The sequence below is a fragment of the Brassica napus genome, unplaced genomic scaffold, assembly GCF_020379485.1.
Source record: "Brassica napus cultivar Da-Ae unplaced genomic scaffold, Da-Ae ScsIHWf_1712;HRSCAF=2340, whole genome shotgun sequence".
Lineage (NCBI taxonomy): Eukaryota > Viridiplantae > Streptophyta > Magnoliopsida > Brassicales > Brassicaceae > Brassica > Brassica napus.
In genome coordinates, this window is record NW_026015131.1 from 26,698 (window position 1) to 35,000 (window position 8,303).

At 33.3% G+C, this 8,303-nt stretch overlaps 1 pseudogene; it reads left to right on the forward strand.

Moving 5' to 3' along the window:
• Positions 1-1,739: 1,739 nt before the first annotated feature.
• Positions 1,740-4,443, forward strand: LOC125598471 (annotated as a pseudogene).
• Positions 4,444-8,303: the final 3,860 nt, after the last annotated feature.

Below are 8,303 nucleotides of genomic sequence, written 5' to 3' on the forward strand. Positions count from 1 at the left end.
GAGCTGACTTGAGTTTTTGGCATTTAACCACAAAGAAGAGCTTTCGCATTTTGACTCTTAAATAATATTGAATGAGAGAGAAGTTTAAAACTTTATATTCCATATCCGTTTCAATCAGTATTTGGGTCTTTTTTTGTTTGAGCTGTACGAGATGAAATTCTCATATACAGTTCTTGGAGGGGGAGGAACCTTGGTTTACCTATCTCAATAAAGTTTATGATTGGTTCGAAGAACGTCTTGAGATTCAAGCGATTGCAGACGATATAACTAGTAAATATGTTCCTCCGCATGTCAACATATTTTATTGTCTAGGAGGAATTACCCTTACTTGTTTTTTAGTACAAGTAGCTACGGGATTTGCTATGACTTTTTATTACCGTCCAACTGTTACTGAGGCTTTTGCTTCTGTTCAATATATAATGACTGAAGCTAACTTTGGTTGGTTAATCCGATCAGTTCATCGATGGTCGGCAAGTATGATGGTCCTAATGATGATCCTGCACGTATTTCGTGTATACCTCACCGGTGGTTTTAAAAAACCTCGCGAATTAACTTGGGTTACTGGTGTGGTTCTGGGTGTATTGACCGCATCTTTTGGTGTAACAGGTTATTCTTTACCTTGGGATCAAATTGGCTATTGGGCAGTCAAAATTGTAACAGGTGTACCTGACGCTATTCCGGTAATAGGATCGCCTCTTGTAGAATTATTACGCGGAAGTGCTAGTGTTGGACAATCCACTTTGACTCGTTTTTATAGTTTACACACTTTTGTATTACCTCTTCTTACGGCTGTATTTATGTTAATGCATTTCTTAATGATACGTAAGCAAGGTATTTCTGGTCCCTTATAAATAATATAGATTCTAGATATTTTTAATTACTAATTTATCTTATTACTTGGTGAAGGAACAATCGTATTTTATTGCTATAAATATGGATTATTAAAAAAATAAGACATGTATTTGGATATTTCCCTTCAACTCCACAATATTGTATTATTTTTTTGACATAAAAAGTTGAAGGGAATTCTATGAAGAGAAAATGGATTATGGGAGTGTGTGACTTGAACTATTGATCGGGCCGTGCAGAAATATGACTTTATCTGCTACATTGGAATTCACAACCAAATGTGTCTTTGTTCCAACCACTGTGTAAGCCCCATACAGGGGATAGGCTGGTTCACTTGAAGAGAATCTTTTCTATGATCATAATACCCGACGATGTCGTGGATGAGTGGGCTCCGTAAAATCCAAAAATCCAGGAGATTAAGGGATGGAACATAATCAGGATTATGTTTTTAGCTATTTTTTACTAAAAAAGAGCTAAAAAAATAAAAAATTAATAGTATGTAAATGCATTCATTTCCTCTGCATCGACTCGATTTCTGATACTATCGGAGTGAATACAGGATCTAATGAAGAGTAGAGGGTAGACTTCATTAGTAACAAGTAAATCCTTTGTATTTGAAAAATCTCGATATAATTTTTGAGATTAAGGATTAATTGATAAGGTATGAGACGATCCAGAAAGCACTTAATCATGATCAACTTTTAAGCTTACGTGGGTGTTGAGCATTTACCTGTAAGAATGGAATTTATGGTAATCTTTAGTTGCAATAACTTTGGAATCGGATAATTCTTTTTTTACATATTAAATACTTGTGGATAACATATATATTTTTTGTATGTATTAATTTAGTTTGGTTAATTCTTGCTCGAGCCGGATGATGAAAAATTATCATGTCCGGTTCCCTCGGGGGATGGATCCATAAGAATTCACCTATCCCAATAACAAAAAAACCAGATTTGAATGATCCTGTATTACGAGCTAAATTAGCTAAAGGTATGGGTCATAATTATTACGGAGAGCCCGCATGGCCCAATGATCTTTTATATATTTTTCCAGTAGTCATTCTTGGTACCATTGCCTGTAACGTAGGCTTAGCGGTTTTAGAACCATCAATGATTGGTGAACCTGCGGATCCTTTTGCAACTCCTTTGGAAATATTACCTGAATGGTATTTCTTTCCTGTATTTCAAATACTTCGTACAGTGCCTAACAAATTATTGGGTGTTCTTTTAATGGCTTCAGTACCGGCGGGATTATTAACCGTACCCTTTTTGGAAAATGTTAATAAGTTCCAAAATCCATTTCGTCGTCCAGTCGCGACAACCGTCTTTTGATTGGCACCGTGGTGGCCCTGTGGTTAGGTATTGGAGCAACATTACCAATTGATAAATCTCTAACTTTAGGTCTTTTTTAATTAAATTTATTCAATTGTAAAATAAAAGGCGTGGGTATCTAGGGAGTAGTCATTTCAAAATGAATTCTCCCTAGATACATATCTAAATTAATTTTATTAAGTAAAATAGGTTTGACTGGAAAATCGAAATTACGTTGAAGGTTTAAAATCCATTTCAATTTTAAATTGACTTTTTAGTCAAATTTTTTTTAATGCTTTTTTTATTTTTTTTCTAAAATGTCTAATATCTTTTTTACATCTTCTATGTGAAAATGTTCCATTTTGATAAGGTCTTCTTGACTGTTATTCAAAAGATCCAATAATGTATGTATATTGGACTTTTTGAGACAATTATAGATTCTGGGAGGCAATTCTAATTGGTCAATAAAAATATATTGAAACGCTAGTTCTTTTTTTTTTTTCTTAGGTTAACTAATCTATTATGAAAAGGAAAAAGGGGTAAAGTAACTTGATGTTGATTGTTCTCTAAATAGAACGTTTCTTCTTCTACATGTAGAAAAGGAATAAATAAATTAATCAAATTCCGGGAGGCTTCATGAAGTGCTTCTTTAGGAGTTAAACTTCCATTTGTCCATATTTCTAGAAAAAGAATCTCTTGTTTTTCATTCCCATTCCCATAAGAATGAATACTATGATTCGCATTTTGAACAGGCATGAATACAGCATCTATAGGATAACTTCGGTCTTCAAAGTTATTTGACATTTTTAAACTATATCCGCGATTCCTCTCGATTTTTAATCCAATACACAAATTTATTGGTTCCGTTAAGGTAGCTATATGCTGTGTATTATCAACGATTTCCACAGAGGGCGGTAAAACTATGTCTCGAGCAGTTATATATCCGGGACCTTGGACACAAATAAGCGCGTTGCGCGTTCCATATAGATTACTTTTTAATACAATCTCGTTCAAATTCATTAAAATTTCATGTACTGATTCTTGAATACCGACTATGTTAGAATAGTCATGTGGTATGTTCTCAGATTTTGCACGTGTAATACATGTTCCTTCTATTTCGCCAAGTAAAGCTCTTCGCATCGCAATGCCTATTGTGTCGGCTTGACCTTTCATAAGTGGAGACAGAATAAAGCGTCCATAATAAAGACGCTTACTGTCTCTTCTTGATTCAACACACTTCCACTGTAGTGTCCGAGTAGATACTTTGACTTTCTCTCGAACCATAGTAATTTTATTTGATCAGATCATTGAATCATTTATTTCTCTTGAAACCCTTTCAGCCTTTATTTAGTTCTATACACGTCGTTTTTTAGGGGGTCTACAACCATTATGTGGCATAGGGGTTACATCTCGTACGAAACTTAAAAGTATACCGCTTCTACGAATAGCTCGTAATGCTGCATCTCTTCCTAGTCCAGGGCCTTTTATCCTTACTTCAGCTCGTTGCATACCTTGATCCACTACTGCTCGAATAGCATTTCCTGCTGCGGTTTGAGCAGCAAAAGGTGTTCCTCTTCTTGTACCCCTGAATCCACAAGTACCCGCGGAGGACCAAGAAATCACCCGACCCCGTACATCTGTAACGGTCACAATGGTATTGTTGAAACTTGCTTGAACATGAATAACTCCCTTTGGTATTCTACGTACATTTTTACGTGAACCACTACGGGTATTTTTACGTGAACCAATTCTTAATATAGGTTTTGCCATATTTTTTCATTTCACAAGAAATATATGGATATATCCATTTCATGTCAAAACGGACCTTTTTTTTACTAGCTCCTTGGAAGTGCCTTTTCCTTTAGTAAGATTATCCTTGTCTTTGTTTATGCCTCGGGTTGGAACAAATTACTATAATTCGTCCCCTCCTACGGATTAGCCGACACTTTTCACAAATTTTACGAACGGAAGCCCTTATTTTCATAGTTGTTATTCCTTAATTCTCTTAATATACTTATTGTTGGACGAAAAAAAGGTTTCTTGATATTTTTGAATCTTGAATTGTATCTTCGTGAAAGGAATGTTGAATTTCAAAAAACCACTGACTTATTTGAATCCTTGTTATGGAGTCTAGAAAGTGGCTGTTCCCCGATTAACTTAATACCTAAGAACTTACTAAAATTTTTACCCCCCTTTTTCTCCTATAGGTATACCTATACAAAAATATGTCGAATCCTTTCAGAAGCATGACCTAAAATAAAAAAAATCTTTAGTATCTAAACAAAATCGAACCATACCGTTCGGAAGTGATTCATAAAGAAAACTTTCATTAATTCATTTTTTTCTTTAATTTCATTCGGGGTAAAAAATTCTAAACTTTTTTAGCAGGGGTGGTATTACACAACCCCCCCCCCTTTTTTTTCACAAATGCTAAGTTCCGGATATCCAATTTTGATATTAGAAGGATTACCATATATAACACAAAATTTCTCCGCCGATTCTTTTTAGTCGAGCTTCTCGATCTGTCATTATACCTTGAGAAGTTGAAAGGATTACAATTCCTATTCCGCCTAAAATTCGTGGAATTCGTTGAGAGTTAGAATAGATTCGTAGACCCGGTCGGCTTATTCTCTTTAAATTTAAAATCGTTTTATAGGATTCTTTCTTATTTCGTCTATGTCTTAGGGTTAAAATCAAAAAATATTGATTGTTTTCGCGATGTTTCCTTACGTTTTCGATAAAACCCTCTCGTAAAAGTATTTTAACAATGCTTTCGGTGATGTTAGTCGATCCTATCCGAACTGTTCCTTTTCTATTCATGTCAGCATTTCGTATAGAGGTTATTATATCAGCAATAGTGTCTTTCCCCATGATAAGTTAAAATTCCTTAATTGTTCTATAATTTTGATATAATCAACATGTTATTTTTCTTTTATTTATATAAAAATAGAGACGAATTATATATTAATATATGAATTCAATTATTAATATATAAAATTATTAAGGGTATATGCGTGATACACAATCTATTAATTATAATTAATTTGATTTCAATACCATTTTTTTAATCCTATCCTATATTAACTATCGATATTTAGGTCTTATAATACTTCAGGAGCTAATGAAACTATTTTAGTAAAGTTTAATTGTCTCAATTCCCGTGGGATCGCCCCAAAAACGCGAGTTCCTTTTGGATTTCCTTCTTGATCAATGACAACTGCGGCATTGTCGTCATATCGTATTATCGTCCCATTCTTACGTTTGAGTTCTTTACAAGTACGTACAATTACAGCTCTGACCACTTCTGATCTTTCTAGAGTAGTATTTGGGATTGCTTCCTTGATTACAGCAACAATAACGTCACCAATATGAGCATAGCGGCGATTACTAGCTCCTATTATTCGAATACACATCAATTTTCGAGCCCCGCTGTTGTCTGCTACATTCAAATAGGTTTGTGGTTGAATCATATTTTTGTATCTCTTCTTTTAGTGCAAAGGACGAAGTAAAAAAAATATTGTTTGTCAAAAAAAACTTAGAATCTTTTTATCCTTAAATGTTATTTAGCTTTTTCATTCTATATTCCTATTCAGAAATAATGAATTGGGTTTTTATAGGCATTTTTGATGCCGCGATTGAAATAGCTTTTCTGGCTATATTTTCTGGTACACCACCCATTTCATAAAGGATTTTACCTGGTTTAACCACAGCTACCCAGTACTCTGGGGATCCTTTCCCAGAACCCATACGCGTTTCCGCGGGTCTTACTGTAACTGGCTTGTCTGGAAATATACGTACCCAAATTTTTCCACCACGTCGTATATTTCGTGTCATTGCTCGTCGCCCTGCTTCTATTTGTCTAGATGTAATCCAAGCGGGTTCAAGTGTTTGAAGAGCATATCTGCCAAAACAAATACGATTCCCACGAGAGGATATTCCTTTTAGTCTTCCTCGATGTTGTTTACGAAATTTGGTTCTTTTTGGGTTATAGTTGATGGGTTTTTTCTAAATGAGAAATTCCATCTCTACTGCAGAACTGGACGTGAGAGTTTCTTCTCATCCAGCTCCTCGCGAATAAAAGGATTAATTAAGATATAGATGTAGTTAATGATTAATCCTATTAATCATGGTATTTTTTTTTTATTTCATCTTATCTCTTCTAAATTTGTGTATGTCTTTTTTGAAATAGAATCAAAGATCAATTTTATTTCGATTTATTTAAAAATAACGTAATATCATCATTACAAATGTAATTTTTATTAGAGTTAGAATATTATAACAAATCCTTATTTTTTTTTCATTGTTTTTTTCATCTTTTATTACTGTTTTTATTTGAAAAAAAAAAACCAATTTTTCGCCGGCGAATATTTACTCTTTCAATATCTATTTAAGTTTGCTGTTTATCCCCCGAGGTCTCAGAATCAAAATCAGAATAGATAATAAAGTTTCTGGTTTATTCCGCCATCCTGTCCAATGAATTACTAAGATTTCTTGTTCACTAGAATCCTATATATTCATGGGTTCCGTCGTTCCCATCGCTTCTTGATTAATCATTAGGCCTGAATTCTACAATGGAGCTTTTACATGAAATTTTGAATTTCTTTTTTTTTGAGGCAATTTTCTCAGTTTTGATTGTCTCAAGGCTCTTAATTTTTTGTTTTCGGAACAGATTTATCTAATTATTATTATTTATCTAATTATTATGAATGAATCTGTATTGATGCTTTATTACATTGCTTTTCTTACAGTGACCTCATAGATTTTCCAAATTGGAATCATATATCATTAATATTCAATTTTTTCGCTCTTTCTTTCATCCTTCCATTTATCCGCATACTTTTTGATTACCTTTCATAACTTAATAATCATCTTTCTTTATTCTTTTTTTTAGTCAGTTGCTCCAATGATATGATCAGCCTATCATATCTTGACTAATTTTTTGGATCCAGATAATGCGAAGCAATGAGTTGCTTAGGTTATTTATTAATGCTGTAGTTATTAGTTGGTAAGTTCTTTTTTTTTTTATCGTAATCTAACCCTAAACCAACGAGTCACACACTAAGCATAGCAATTATATCAAAGGAGTTTTGATGGAAATGTTTATTCAACCTTATAGAATTGCTTATTTTTTTTTCTTAAACATAAAAAAGAAGACTACAAGTTTTTATTTTTATTTCTTTATAGTGTTATACTACATAGTTTTCGTTTTTTATCATTGGATAAAATGTAAAGACAAATAAAGTTTTTTTATTCTTCGTCTACGAATATCCAAATTTTTATTCCTAAAACCCCATAAATAGTTCGAACTGTATAGGAACAATAATCAATTTTAGCTTCAATTGTTTGTAAAGGAACTCTGCCTTCTCTGATCCATTCAACACGTGCAATTTCTTTTCCGTCGATACGTCCTGCAATTTGTACTTGAATTCCTTTTGTATTCGCCTGTTCAGTTAATTCAATAGCTTTTTTCATTGCTTTTCGAAAAGAAACGCGATTTTTTAATTGGCCAGCTATAAATTCTGCAAGAATATTAGGATGCCCATACGGATTGGAAATTCGGGTAATAGCAATGTTGAGTTTTCTATTGACACAATTAAGTTCTTTTTGAACATTCATCTGTAATTCTTCGATTCTTCGGGGTTTATCTTCAATTAATAATTTAGGAAATCCCATATAGATTATGATCTGAATGAGATCGATTCTTTTTTGAATTTCGATACGTGCAATTCCCTCCATACCAGAGGATATTCTTATATTTTTTTGGACATAATTTTTAATACAGTCTCGTATTTTTTTATCTTCTTCTAAACCTTCAGAATACTTTTTTGGTTGTGCAAACCAAATAGAATGATGACTTTGGGTTGTACCAAGTCTGAAACCAAGTGGATTTATTTTTTGTCCCATGGGCCTCCACTACTATATGTATCGTAACATGTTAGATTTATGTTTTCATTGCTGCATCCAGGTTTTTTTAAATACATTAAATATTCTTCATATTGTTGATATAAGGATATATCTTCCAATACGATAGTTATATGACAAGTGGATCTTTTTATTGGGTAACTCCGTCCTCGTGCCCGAGGTTTTAATTTTTTCACCGTATTTCCTTGATTCACTTCAGCTTTACTAATGACTAAATTG